This window comes from Talpa europaea (genome assembly GCF_964194135.1).
Source record: "Talpa europaea genome assembly, chromosome: 10".
In the NCBI taxonomy this organism is placed as follows: Eukaryota; Metazoa; Chordata; class Mammalia; order Eulipotyphla; family Talpidae; genus Talpa; species Talpa europaea.
The window spans coordinates 31279253-31294442 of NC_140077.1; positions in this window are offsets into that span (position 1 = coordinate 31279253).

Below are 15190 nucleotides of genomic sequence, written 5' to 3' on the forward strand. Positions count from 1 at the left end.
CAGTCGGTCCACAATAAATAGCAGTGTGAGAAGTGGGTTCCGCCTATAGCTTGGAGCCATGCCAGGAGGCCTGGGCGGCACAGAGTGCCCACAGCTCAGGAGGGAAGCTCTCAGGGACTGCAACTCGCTGGCCTCGGCACCTGCACAAGAACGCCATGAGCTACCCACCCAGGCTCCGCTGCCTCTGCCAGGTAAGGGGTGCCTCACCTATGGATGTCAAATCCAGCCACCGCCATTCCAGGCACTCCGCCCTTCACCAGCTTCAGATCTTGCCCTGGGCCCACCATTCCTGGAGTCCTTATGCCCCTGCTCTTACGGGTGTGCTGCTGTTGGGTCTCCCTGGTTCACGGCAGTCAGCTCCTGGGGCTTTCATTTAGCACAGGAAATGGTGGGAACATGTGGCTAAAGTGTAGCCCCCAGGGCTGAGGGCTTTTCCTATAAACCTTGTAATTTAATTCCATTATGATTACTGTTGTGGTAGGTGTCGGTGACCACTTTCACTAGGGTGGAAGTGCCCACAGGCCACCCCGTCAACTCCCTGTGATGCTGTACTCGGGTCACGGGGAAGTCCTTTTGCTTGTCATTTGTTACTTAACAAGCAGTTTGTATTTTGCCCCCTAGTGCTGTGGAACTTGCAGAGTCATTGTGTTACTACATAACTAGAACAAAACTGTAAACCAGAATCATCTCTTCTTAAGCAATGAAGCAACTTCAGCAAGAGAAAAGAGTTAACGTTCATTTCAGTTTGTGGCTCTTTGCCTTCACTTCCAGTCTGTGAATGCACAAACTCAAGCTCTACCTGGCCTTGGTCCATGTGGACAGAATAACATGTACTTGTTTTTACTCACTTATTTCACGTGCAGATTTTCAATGTAGTCCACACTCTAGCAATTTCTAATAGCACAACACACACAATTGGAGTTTCCCATGTGTTTGTAGAGCAGGCTACTAAAATGAAACTGTTCCCATTCACTGGGGATCCTGAGACAGTCGGTGCCAACCACTTCCAAACTTCAAGTGAGATTCATGCCTATCAGTGGCCTTCCCAGTGAGATTCATGCCTATCAGTGGCCACTTGGAAAAGTTGGTAAGCATTTCCTTTGCAGGACAGAGCGGACTGGTGTGTCTGACTCAATAGCAAAAGGCTGGCAGACCTGTGCTCTGATGGGGAGCAAATGGGGCTGTGCATTGGGCTGGCTGCTGTCTATAGACATGGACAAGACAAAAAATATACAGGATTTGGATTGTCTCAATCCTGTCCAAAGACCATAGTTCACGTTTTGGTTCACTCTTGGTATTGTACAGACTATGTGTGTGAACAGATTATAATGTGATACATTACTATATTTTTAAAATATGTTTGCAGTCACGTTCGTAAAACATTTTTCTATAATTTTTTTTTTTTTTTTTTTTTTAAATAAATTTTATTGTTATATTCCCCATACAATTGCAGCCCCCCCATTCTGACCCCAATCCCTCCCCTCCCGCCCCCCTAAAAGTGTCTCTGGTTCATAGTTTTTTGTTGATTTTGATTTTCACTATCTTATAGTTATTCATTTTCCTGGTCCCTTATTTAAGTTTTCTAGATTCCTGCTATGAGTGAGACCATCCGGTATTTTTCTTTTTCTTTTTGGCTTATTTCGCTGAGCATGATCCCTTCCAGCGCCATCCATGTTGCTGCAAATTGCATGTGTTTATCTTTTTTGAATGCTGAGTAATATTCCATGGTATATATGTACCACATCTTCTTGATCCAGTCATCTATTTTTGGGCATTTGGGTTGTTTCCAAAGCTTAGCTATTGTAAACAGTGCTGCTATAAACATAGGGGTGCAGGTGTTCTTTGGAATTGATGTTTCTGTGTCCTTTGGGTAAATACCTAGGAGTGGAATTGCTGGATCATATGGAAGCTCTATGTTTAGTAGGTCCAGAAATCTCCACACAGCTTTCCACAGTGGTTGGACCAGTTTGCACTCCCACCAACAGTGCAGAAGAGTTCCTTTTTCTCCACACCCTCGCCAACATTTGTTGTTGCTAGTTTTTTTAATATGTGCCATTCTCACTGGTGTAAGATGGTATCTCATGGTAGTTTTGATTTGCATTTCCCTGATGACAAGTGATGTTGAACATTTTTTCATATGCCTGTTGGCCATTTGCATTTCCTCTTCAGAGAAGTTTCTTTTAAGCTCTTCTGCCCATTTTTTGACTGGATTATTTTCTTTGTTGTTGTTGAGTCTCATCAGCTCTTTGCAGATTTTTGTGATCAGTCCTTTATCATTAGTGTTGGGTGCAAAAATGTTCTCCCAGTTGGTGGGGTTTCTCTTTGTTTTTGTTATTGTCTCTTTTGCTGTGCAAAAGCTCTTTAATTTGATGTAGTCCCAGCTGTTTATCTTTGCCTTCACTATCACTGCTTTGGGTGATGTGTCTGTAAAGATGTCTTTGATGTGCAAATCACGTAGTGTTTCGCCTATATTTCCTTCTATATATTTTATGGTTTCAGGTCTTATGTCTAGTTCTTTAATCCATTTTGAGTTGATTTTTGTGTATGGTGTGAGGTGGTGGTCAAGCTTCATTCTTTTGCATGTAGCGACCCAGTTTTCCCAGCACCATTTATTGAACAAACTTTCTTTGCTCCAATGCATAGTCTTTGCTCCTTTGTCAAAGATTAGTTGACCATAAATCTGTGGGTTTATTTCTGGATTTTCTATTCGATTCCATTGGTCTGTATGTCTGTTCTTGTTCCAATACCATGCAGTTTTGATGATTATGGCTTTGTAGTATAGTTTGAAGTCTGGGAGTCTGATGCCTCCATTCCCTTCTTTTTTTTTCAGGAGAGCTTTGGCTATTCGGGGTTTTTTGTGATTCCATATGAATTTCATCAATAATTGTTCTATTTCTTTGAAGAATGACATTGAAATTTTGATTGGAATAGCATTGAATCTGTATATTGCTTTTGGAAGGATGGCCATTTTAATAATGTTTATTCTTCCAATCCATGAGCAGGGGATGTCTCTCCATTTCTTTGTGTCTTCTTCTATTTCTTTTAACAGCGTTTTATAGTTTTCTTTGTATAGGTCCTTTACCTCTTTTGTTAGATTTATTCCCAAATATTTGATTTTTTTTGTTTCAATAACAAAAGGGATGGTCTTTTTGATTTCTTCTTCTTCGGATTTATTGTTTGTGTATAGGAAGGCTACTGACTTTTGCGTGTTGATTTTGTATCCTGCCACTTTACTGAACTGATTGATGAGTTGAATTAGCTTTTCTGTGGAGTTTTTGGGGTTCTCTATATATAATATCATATCGTCTGCAAATAGTGATAGTTTGACTTCTTCTTTTCCTATTTGGATTCCTTGGATGTCTTTCTCTTGTCTTATTGCCCTGGCTAGGACTTCCAGTATTATATTGAAAAGCAATGGTGAGAGTGGACATCCTTGTCTTGTTCCAGATCTTAATGGAATTGCTTTCAGCTTTTCACCATTGAGAATGATACTGGCTGTTGGCTTGTCATAGATGGCCTTTATGATGTTGAGGTATGTTCCTTGTATCCCAAGAATTTCAAGGGCTTTTATCATGAATGGGTGTTGCACTTTGTCGAAAGCTTTCTCAGCATCTATTGATATTATCATATGGTTTTTATATTTCTTTTTGTTGATGTGTTGGATAACGTTGATTGATTTTCGGATGTTAAACCATCCTTGTGCCCCTGGAATGAATCCAACTTGGTCGTGGTGAATTATCTTATGGATACATTGTTGGATTCTGATAGCTAAAATTTTATTGAGGATTTTTGCATCAGTGTTCATTAGGGAGATTGGCCTGTAGTTTTCCTTTTTTGTGTTGTCCTTGTTCGCTTTTGGTATTAGTGTAATGTTGGCTTCATAAAACGTGTTTGGTATTGTCCCTTCCTTCTCAATTTTTTGGAAGAGTTTGTGAAGGATAGGCACTAATTCGTCTCTGAATGTTTGGTAGAATTCATTTGTAAATCCATCAGGTCCTGGGCTTTTGTTTTTGGGGAGGTTTTTTATTACCATTTCAATTTCGCTAATTGTAATTGGTCTGTTTAGGTGTTCTATTTCTTCTTTATCTAGCTTTGGGTGATTGTAGAGTTGTAGGAATTTGTCCATCTCCTCTAGATTGTTGAACTTGTTTCCATATAACTGTTCATAGTAGTTACTGATTATTCTTTTGATTTCTGCTGTGTCCGTTGTGATTTCTCCTCTTTCATTGATGATCCTGTTTATTTGTGCTTTCTCCCTTTTTTCCTTTGTGAGCCTGGCTAGGGGTTTGTCTATTTTATTGATTTTTTCAAAGAACCAGCTCTTGGTTTCATTGATCTTTTGGATTGTTTTTTTAGTTTCAATTTCATTTATTTCTGCTTTGGTTTTTATTATTTCTTTTCTTCTACTGGTTTTGGGGTTTTTTTGTTGTTCTTTTTCTAGATCTTTGAGCTTCGAGATTAGGTTGTTTCTTTGCGTTCTTTCTTGTTTCTTGATGTGAGCTTCTATTGCTATATATTTTCCTCTTATTACTGCTTTTGCTGCATCCCATACATTTAGGATATTGGTGTCCTCCTTGTCGTTCAATTCAAAAAATTTTTTAATTTCTTCTTTGATCTCCTCATTAGTCCAATGGTCTTCCAGTAGTGTGGTTTTTAATCTCCATGAGGTAGGAAAGTTCCTTGCCTTCTTTTTATGGTTTATTTCTAGTTTGATGCCTTCATGGTCAGAAAAGATGGTTGATATGATTTCAATCTTGGTGTATCTGTTGATGTTTGTCTTGTGCCCCAGTATGTGATCGATCCTGGAGAATGATCCGTGTGCGCTTGAGAAAAATGTGTACTCCGTTTTTTTGGGGTTTAGTGTTCTATAGATGTCTGTTAAGCCCAAATGCTCTAGGTCCTTATTTAGAGCTTTAGTTTCTTTACTTATTTTTTGTCTTGTTGATCTATCCATTGTTGATAGTGGTGTGTTGAAGTCTCCCACTACGTATGTGTTTTCTCTGATGTCTGTTTTCAGAGAGGACAACAGTTGTCTGATATATTTTGGTGCTCCTTCGTTTGGTGAGTATATGTTAATGAGTGTTATTTCTTCTTGAAGTATTGTCCCCTTGATCATAATGTAGTGACCCTTGGGGTCTCTTTTTATCTTTTTGAGTTTGAAATCTGTTTTATCTGATATAAGTATAGCTGTTCCTGCTTTCTTTTTTGGTCCATTTGCTTGTAGGATTGTTTTCCATCCTTTAACTTTGAGCCTATTTTTATCTTTTGTAGCTAAATGTGTTTCCTGGAGACAGCAAAAGGTTGGGTTTTGTTTCTTAATCCAGGCTGCAACTCTGTGTCTTTTTATTGAAGAGTTTAGTCCATTTACATTCAGAGTTATTATTGATATGTTAACATCTGTATTTGCCATTGTTTGTCTTTCCTTTGATTTTATTTATTTATTCTTTTAATAACTTTTTTTTTTGGCCTTCTTTCGTTGTTATTCGTCCCTCTGAGGTTCTGGCTTTAGGACTCCTTGTAGTATTTTTTGGAGTGGGGGTTTAGTTGCAATGAAATTCCGGAGTTTCTGTTTGTCTGGAAAGGTCCATATTCTTTCTTCAAAGAGGAAGGAGAGCTTTGCGGGATAGAGTATTCTTGGTTGGCATCTGTTTTCTTGGAGTCTGTTGACTATGTCCCTCCACTCTCTCCTTGCCCGTAGTGTTTCTTCGGAGAAGTCTGATGTCAGCCTGATTGGTTTTCCTTTGAATGTTATCTGTTTCTTCCCTCTTGCCAGCTTCATTATTTTTTCCTTGTCCTGGATTCTTGGGAGCTTTACTATTATGTGTCTTGCTGTATTTTTCCTTTCGTCGTGGAAGTTTGGTGTTCTTCTTGCTTCTTGTATATCAATTTTCAGCTCCTTCTTCACATTTGGGAAGTTCTCTTCAATTATCTCTTTGAATATTTTCTCTGTTCCTACATCTCTCTCCTCTCCTTCTGGTATTCCTATAACTCTTATATTTCCTTTCCTCATGGAGTCAGATAGTTCCCGAAGTCTTTCTTCGTTCTTTTTCCTTCGTACTTCTCTTTCCTTTTCTGTTTTGGTTCTTTTTATTTCTATGTCTTCAAGATTACTTATTCGTTCTTCCATTTCATCTATTCTGCTTTCATTGCTTTTCCCAGAATTCTTTAGTTCTTCCATTAATTCTTTGATCTCCTGCATTTCTTTTACTTCCCTCTTTAGGGACTCAATTTCTTTCTTCTGACCATTGTTTTCCCTCTCTAGGGACTCAATTGCATTCTTCTGATCGTTGATTATTTTTCCCTTATCATTGTTTTCCTTTATGACTTCTGTTAGTTTTTTAATCACGGCAATTTTAAATTCTCTTTCTGGAAGGCTCAGAAATTCTTCCAAGTTATTGTCTTTGCAATCTGGGGGCTGGCTTTCTTTTTGTGGTGTGCTTTTTCTCTGGAGAGTTGCTAGGTTGCGTGTGGTTCTTCTCTTCCCTACTGTCTGTTTTCTAATTTGCCGTATGCGTTGGGACACTGTGTAGTTGGGACTGGCCGGCATCTTGGGTGGGCTTCTCTGTTCCCCTCTGGTTCTTCCAGGAGTCATCTGTCAGTTTCAAGCAGTCTTTACTGGAGAAAGGTCCCTGTTCTAAAATGCCGATGTAGGGACACACTCCCCTGTGCGCCTGGTCTGCCCCGGCGGTGGGTTCCTGCTCCCCTCTGGGCTTGGACTGCAGGCCAGAGGGGGTCTGGCGTGGGCGAACTTCCCCCGCTCACCTCTGGCTCCTGAGGAAGCCTTCTGCAGGTAGTCTTTACTGAAGAAATGTCCCTGTTCTAAAATGGTGATGTGGGACACACTCCCTGCGTGTCTGGTCTCAGGCACACTCTTCTGCGCACCTGGTCTGCCCCGGCTGTGGGTGCTCGCTCTCCCTGTGGGCTCAGACTACTTGTTCGGAAGGGGCCCGGTGTGGGCAAACTCCCCAGCTGGCCACTAGCTCCTTCAGGAGCCTCTGCTGGCTTCAAGTCGCTAGGTGGTGCCAGAGATCTCTCCTAGAGCCCTTGGGGAGCTGATTTTCCACCCCGTGGGACAGGGAGCAGAGCGGGGATGGTAGGGTACACCTCAACGGCTTTGGGGTGCTGTGTCTGCCTTGTGCCCCACCGTCGTGGGGAACCCACGCCCCTAATTTCGTGCCCCGGGTCTCTGTTCCAAAGCCCTCAGTTCCAGGACGCGGGCTGTAGCCCAGATCAGTGGGGCGGGAATGGCGCCTTTTGAATCCTGCTCCCCTGCCTGGGCGCCTTGTTCCTGCTCACTCAGGATGGGCCTCCGCTGTCTCCCCCTAATTTCGTGCCCAGGTCTCAGTTCCAAAGCCCTCAGTTCCAGGATGCGGGCTGTAGCCCAGATCAGTGGCGCGGGAATGGCGCCTTTTGAGTCCAGCTCCCTTGCCTGGGCGCCTTGTTCCTGCTCACTCAGGGAGGGCCTCCGCAGTCTTCCCCTAATTTCGTGCCCCGGGTCTCAGTTCCAAAGCCCTCAGTTCCAGGACGCAGGCTGTAGCCCAGATCAGTGGCGCGGGAATGGCGCCTTTTGAATCCAGCTCCCTTGCCTGGGCGCCTTGTTCCTGCTCACTCAGGGAGGGCCTCCGCAGTCTCCCCCTAATTTCGTGCCCCGGGTCTCAGTTCCAAAGCCCTCAGTTCCAGGACGCGGGCTGTAGCCCAGATCAGTGGCGCGGGAATGGCGCCTTTTGAATCCCGCTCCCCTGCCTGGGCGCCTTGTTCCTGCTCACTCAGGGAGGGCCTCCGCAGTCTCCCCCTAATTTCGTGCCCCGGGTCTCAGTTCCAAAGCCCTCAGTTCCAGGACGCAGGCTGTAGCCCAGATCAGTGGCGCGGGAATGGCGCCTTTTGAATCCCGCTCCCCTGCCTGGGCGCCTTGTTCCTGCTCACTCAGGGAGGGCCTCCACCGTCTCCCCACAAGCCTAGGTCGCAGGCGCGGGGACCTGGGCAGCTGCGATCCGGTCCGGATCCGCGCCGCTTTCCGCACGCAACCTTACCGGGCGGCCGGGGCTGTGTGCTGGTGCTGGTCTCCTCCTGGTGGGCGGGGCTCTCTTTAATGGCGCCTGGAGCTCACCTCCGCGGCGGATCCTGCAGGGTTCGCCTCTCCCGTTCACGGGGTGTGGTGGCTGCAATAGTTCCTTTCCACTCACAGTCCCACTTGCTGCGTCCGTTTTTCTTGTTGGCCGTTTTGGTTTGTTGTTTCCCTCCTTTCTGCCGGTCGGAGAGTGCCGACTTTGTGGGCGGGGGAGGGGAGCAGGGTTCTGCGCTTCCCTCCCTTCTCGTCCTCTTTTATGGCAACTTTCTTCTTCGGGCAGTTTGCTGGCGTCGTCCGTTTATCTTCCGTGTCCCGGTTCTCACTGGGACCTGCCGCTTTTCCTCCCTATTAACTTTTTTTAATGGGAGATCTTACTCGCAGCGTCTCCTCGCCGCCATGTTGCTCCGCCCTCCCCTATAATTTTTTATTGTAATGCCCTTACACGTAAAAAAGATACAGGTTCTGCAGCTATACCTAAGTGGTCTGAGTACTCCTAAGGTCAAGTTTGATAAACAGATTAATCTATCATCTGTACCTTTACTGATTTTTTTTGGCTTTTTCCTCCTCATTATTGAGAGGCTAAAAATGTCCCCCTGTGATTCTGGGTTTCTTTATTTCTCCTTTTAATTTGGTCAATTTTTGGTTCTATATATGTTTTATGTTATTAGGCTCATACCCATTTAAAACTGATATTTTTCTAGGGGATAGAACCTTTTATCATGAAAAAATGGCTCACTCAACCACTCATACTCAAACTGGCATTTTTTTAATTTACCCTACTTTTTTCAACTTCCTTATATCTATGGTGTATTTCTTAAACATAATTTTGTATCAAGTCTGTCAACTTCTTTATTTTGTGTATTTGCTTCATTTACATTTAATATAATTACTTGTATAGTTGCATTAATGTGTGTCATCTTGTTTCCATTTTTCATATCTGATTTTTTTTTCTCCTATGTTGCCTTCTTTTGGATTAAGTCATTTTCATTTTATTCTTTCTCTCTCCACCCATAGCTGCTACTTACAGTCAGTTATTATTCCTTTAGTGGTTCCCCTAGAGATTATAATTGACATCCATTATTTATTACAGTCTAATACAAATTTTGCTTTTTTATCACTCCCCATATAATGCTGTGGTCTTAAAACACTATACTCTATTTAGCTCTATCCCAATTTCTTTGTATTATTAATGTATTATTAATGTTAATTCCACTTATATTTTACACATAACAAGACATTACTGTTATTGCTATATTCAATAAATATTCACCTATATTCACCCACACATTAAGTCTTCCATTTGCTTTTTATTCTTTCCTGCATTTCTGGGATTCTACTTGAGATCATTTTCCTTCTACCTGAGGAACATCTCTTTAGTATTTCTTTTAGTACAGATGTGCTGGAAGCATATTTTCTCAGTTTTTTAATCAAAATGTCTATTTCAAATTCTAAGATATAGAATTCTAGGTTGACATTTTCTTTCTTTTAGCCATTTAAAAATGGTATTCATTCTCTTCTCATTTCCATCATCTCCATTGACAAGTGAATTATCAGTGTTATTGTTTCTCCTTTGAAAATATGTGTCTCCTCCTATTCCCCTTCCCATTTTTAATATTTTCTCTTTCTTTCATTTCTAATAGCTTAGGTATAGGTAGTCCCTAGATTGATTTTCTTTTTATTTACTCTGCTTTGGTGTCAAAGTTTCATCAGTTTTGGAAAGTTCTCAGCCTATATTTCTTTTTTTCTTTCTTTCTTTCTTTTTTTTTTTTTTGTGGGACCCTCGCCGGCGGCCGGGGAATGAACCCGCCCTGCAGAAGCTACCGGCAGCCTAGCAGCCCAGCACTCAACCGCTGCACCACCAGGGGAGGCCCAGCCTATATTCTTTAAATAGTGTGTCTGCTTATTCTTCCTCTCTTCCTGAGATCCCAGTTACACACGTTAGCTCTTTCCACAACTTCCCTTAGGACTCTTAGGCTCTTGGTTGTTTTTATGAAGACAGCTGAGTTTTCATGCTGTCCTATTAACCTTCAATAAATCCTCTGTCTCATTGTAGTTAACCTATACGCTGAGTTCTTCATTTAAATGACTGCATCTTTCAGTCCTAAGTTTCCATGTAATACTTTGTTATAGATTACAGTCTTTCATGAAAATTTCTATTTTGTCAGTCAAGTCTGAGTTGGATAACACTAATATCTGGGTCACTACTGGGCTAGTTTTCCTGTGTTTATGGTTCCCCTCTTGGCCCTGTGGCAGCCTGCTGCATGTACCAACCGAGGAGAGCATGCAAGTGAGGGGAAGCCTAACTGCAAATGAAGCTGGAAGTGTAGACTTCCCACCACATGAGATGGGATATTTTACATGCTGAGCAGAAATTGTTTTTTTGTAACCGGGAGTTACAGGAAAAATGTATTGTTACCAAGAGTGATCAAAAAAGTCATAGGACTTGCTTTAGATTTTCTCCTAAGGGCAAGGAGAAGAGAGCTGTCGAGCAGGTTTGAACGGGTTACTGGGGAAAAAAGGATGAAGTAGTCTGTTAATTACATTTTATAAGCCTGACTCTTTCAACATAATATGCTTCTTAATTGAATTTCGTATGCCATTATGAAGACAGATTGTAACATCCGCCAATTGTGGGTTCTTTCTCTAATTTTAAAGAATGGAATTATGTTCCAAGATCACTCTTCTCATCCCCACTTTTAGCTTATTTCAAGAGGTATTTTCTCAAAGGGGAAAAAGAAACTAGCTCTTGGGAACCTCCTGCCCAGCAGCCCACGAGAAAATACCCCCACATTTAAAAAAAGAACGTGCACATTAGCAAGGAGGTGTCATTTTTCAGAACCCTTACCCAGGAAGTGGAGGAGCTGAAATTTCAATAGATTCCAGGTGTCTGAAAGTGGCATCATTATTACATATTGCCAGAGAGATCCCAAAAAAAGAGATTGCGCGTCCGTGCCACAGTCCCATAGCTGGAAATCTATGAAAGGGCCTTTAGGTGCCTATTACATAGAGCTGCTCCCGTTTGTGCAGTTCTTAGTTGCTAGTGAGACTGTGCACTTCTCTACCTCTCTTCCTCTCTGCCGTCCACTTCCCTTTTCCCCTTCCTTTCTTCTCCCTTTCATTCCTCTTCTCCAGCCTTAATTTCTGCCCCCCTCTTTTCTCTCTCCCCTTCCCATCTGTGTAAATTACCTGTTCATCTCCATTGATGAGAAAGTACAATCTAACAAGTGACCAGAATTTATTTCTATCAGCCCTTTGTTTTTGATAATATCCTTTACCAGTTTGATGACTGCCAAATCTGACAGAGAGAAGGAAGACCCAGGGGTGGGGCACTGATGCAGACCAGGCTGAGGCCTGCAGTAGGAGTTGCCCATGTCAGGAAGGACAAGAGAACATGACTGACAGTCTGAGCTGGCCGCAAGGTTCCCAGGAACAAGGCATCCAGGACGTGCAGCCCGAGTGGAGGGGTCTCAGGCTTGGGAGGACTGTGGTGCAGCTACCGGGAATCAGGGAGATAACAAAAAGCGTGAGCCTTGCGCCGTCTCCAGCGCCCTCTACTGTTCAGCGTTAGAACTAGCATCAGCGAATTTCCTGAAGGGAAAAGCATCAATAGTTCCCTGAATGTCAGCTCACTTCCTTGTTTTCCTTCTTCTGAGATAGATCATAGACTGTCAAATGCTTGTCAATTTGGCAGTTCTTCAATAACTTAAAAAGAGGTGCTCCTGGGCACATATTCTAGTCATTCGAAATAGTGACATTTTAATTTACATAAAACTTCTTGTTTACAACTACATATTTTTCTTCTCAAATCATATGCCCACCATTTCTAACACTGCACAGACACTTCAGAAATATATATAATACATACATAGTATGTTTGTCTGAATTTTACGAGAACATATATATGGTTAGTATAAAATACAAACAACTCAAGTGTGCAAATGACCTGAACAGACACTTTACAAGTGAGTTGTACAGATGGCAAATAGGCACATCAAAAGTTGCTCATCATCATCAGTCATCAAAGAAATGCAAAATGAAGCCACAAGATATCACTTTACGTTCACTAAAACAGAAATGATCAACACTCCCAAATGTTGGCAAGGATGCAGAAGAACTGGAACCCTCATAGATGGCTTGTGAATTATACAGTTTGGATCACTGCTTAAAAGTCTCTTGTAAAGCTAAATAAACACCCATCCTGTCACTCTCACCCTGGTATTTACCCACCCCCTCCAAATCAAACCACAGTGAAAACATGTTCACACCATAAAAAGGTGTGCACAGCAGCTATTCATAACAGTCCCCTCTGGAAACAACCCAAATGACTTTCAATGGGAAAATGGGTGATGTAGTATTTTCATACATTTGTGTAGTACTCAGCAATAAAATGAATAATCTGTTGATTAAAATAAAACCTTCAAGGAATCTCAAAAACATTGTGTCAAAACAGAAGTCACAAAGGAATGATTTCATTTATATGAAGTTCAAGAACAGGTGAAACTAACCTATGGTGCCAGAAATCTGAATAGTGGTTGTCTCTTAGGGATAAGGAATGACCGCAAGTAGAGATGAGGGGAGTTTTAATGGGATAGAAATGCTCCATTTGTTGTCTGGGGTGTTGATTACATAATGTATTTGCTAAACTCAGCAAACCTTACATTTAAGACTGTATTTTGCTGTACATGAATTTTTACTCAATTTTTTAAATAAATTCTAGGGAAAAAGAATCTGACTGATCCAATAGGGAATTTGTGTTTTCTAGAAATTAGGAATTCCATTAGATAAACAAACAACTGCAAAACCGTATTTCCATATTAAATCTTTCTGCTAATAATATTTATAGTGGTTGAAATTCACTTTAACAGTTTCTAGATCTTTTCTTAAAAACCGTGAAGTGGATGAAAAAATATCACTGATTCCATAGCAACCTGAAAGCAGAGGTGACCCCCTGGCAAATACATTCCTTAAGAATTAGCTTCTCAATAACAAACCAGGTTCAAGACCTCCAAAGACAGAACGACAACTAATTGGCAAACCTCATTCCCTTTCACAGATTTCTCCTCTTGTTAACATTAAAATAGTGGCCAGATTAAACTGCCAGGAAAGATGAACGCTTTATTCTAATTGTTCAGGTTCATGGCCTGTATTGTGTTATCTAGAAACGCTCCAGGACACAAATGTATCATTCAAAGTGAAAGGCACAGATGATAATTTCTGGAGATAGTTATATTCCTCCAGACAGGAGGAAGTAATTTTCAGGCTAAACAAGAGTTCCTGGAAATACCTATCAGTCTCCACCATGAAATATACATTGAAGGCTATGAAGAAACAATGGCATGACCTGGTGTTGTCTCACTTGAAATGGCTTTAAGACACCTTCGAGGGCCTCCCCCGTGGCGCAGCAGTTGAACGCTGGGTTGTGAAGCTGTCCGCAGCCTCCCCGGCGCCAGTTCGATCCCCGGCTGCTCCTCGGCCACCGGAGGAGGGTCCCACATGGCACGCAGACCTCTCCTGCCGCCCACTGCTCCCCTCAGCAGTGTCCTTCGGTACTTCTGCCTGCTCTGCTCCCCACTCTGGCTCTGGTGAATTCTCTCACCCTCCCGCGCTTCTGACTGTACCCAGTGCTTGTATAAATAAATAAATAAATAAATCTTAAAAAAAAAAAAAAAGACACCTTCGAATATGATGTGAAGAATCATCTACTCCAGACAATTATATTTGGGCTGATATAAGGATTAGGCTTATATTGACCGGACAGAGCTTATACCAGTATTTGGAATTTGTTTCTATTGTGGTTATGGTTGAAATAGCATGGGTTAGAAATCATAAGCTCCAGACTCATGTTTCATCATCCATTAGATGAATTATGCAGGGAAGCCAATTATTTTGTTGTAATTCAGTATAATTAGATACAATAAATCTTAGCAGCCATTTGATCTAATCCTCATATGTTCCCCAGGAATTAACTCACCAAGTAAAGTGTTTGTTCCTACCATTTTTGGTTTTGTTTGTTTTGTTTTGTTTTGTTTTATTTGTTGTTTGTCAAAGATACCTCTGTGGATTTGTTGAAAACTCTGGACCCTTCTCCACAGAAAAATGTGCCTTTGTGCAGGTACTCTCCTACACACACTTTTTCGTATTATTTTTGGAAGAATCACAAAACTCTTGCTAAATCTTTCTGCTAATAATATTTATAGTGGTTGGAGTTCACTTTAACAGTTCCTAGATCTTTTCTCAAAAACTATAAAGCTGATGAAAAAATATAACTGATTCCTTAGTAACCTGAAAGCAGAGGTGACCCCCTACCCAAGTCAAGTTTTTAAAAACTTGAATTGCAGAAAACAATTTCAGTGAACTAAAATTTTTTAAAACAGAGTAAAATAAACATTTCATTATGAACATAGTTATTTCCAAGCAATATCATTACCCTATTAACACTCAGCATGCTCCAAGCTTACAGTGAAGGACCACGCCACATTTCCTTATCAGTGGTTACCACTCCCATGCACTCCTACAATCATGAGAGAACAAACTGCTATATGTTTGCTGGCAAATAAATTCAGTAAAGGACTCAAATTCCAGAAATGAACTAACAATAGGACTCCTTTCCTTTATAATGACTTGAAACAACATCTATTTCCTTCATTTCCAATGTTTCTTTAGGGAAAGACATGCTTGTCTTGAACTTGTCTAAACACAGACTTACACAAATGAATCTATAATCATGTATAGCTATAATCAGGTAAATCATTTCATGTCAATAGTTTACTAGAGTAGGAAATAAGGGAAAGAAACACTTGTGGATAGAGCAGGAGCAGAGAAGCAATTCCTGAGGAAATATCTTATATCTGTATCCCCCATGCTCGATAGAGCATGGAGTAGAGCCAGGACTACATAGAGTGACCCTTTCATTCACAGGGAACTGTGTATGTATTGCCCCTATTGCTAAATCATCTCTCTTAGAAGCAAGAGAGGGAGAAACCAGAAGTCAAGAACAACAACAAAAAAACTAACAATATTTCTCAGAAAAAATAGTTTTAATTTACATATTTAGCACAAGTATCTTTATAAAACATTTAAAAACTCAAGTCCCATTCCCTTTATTTCAAGAGACAAGTCATT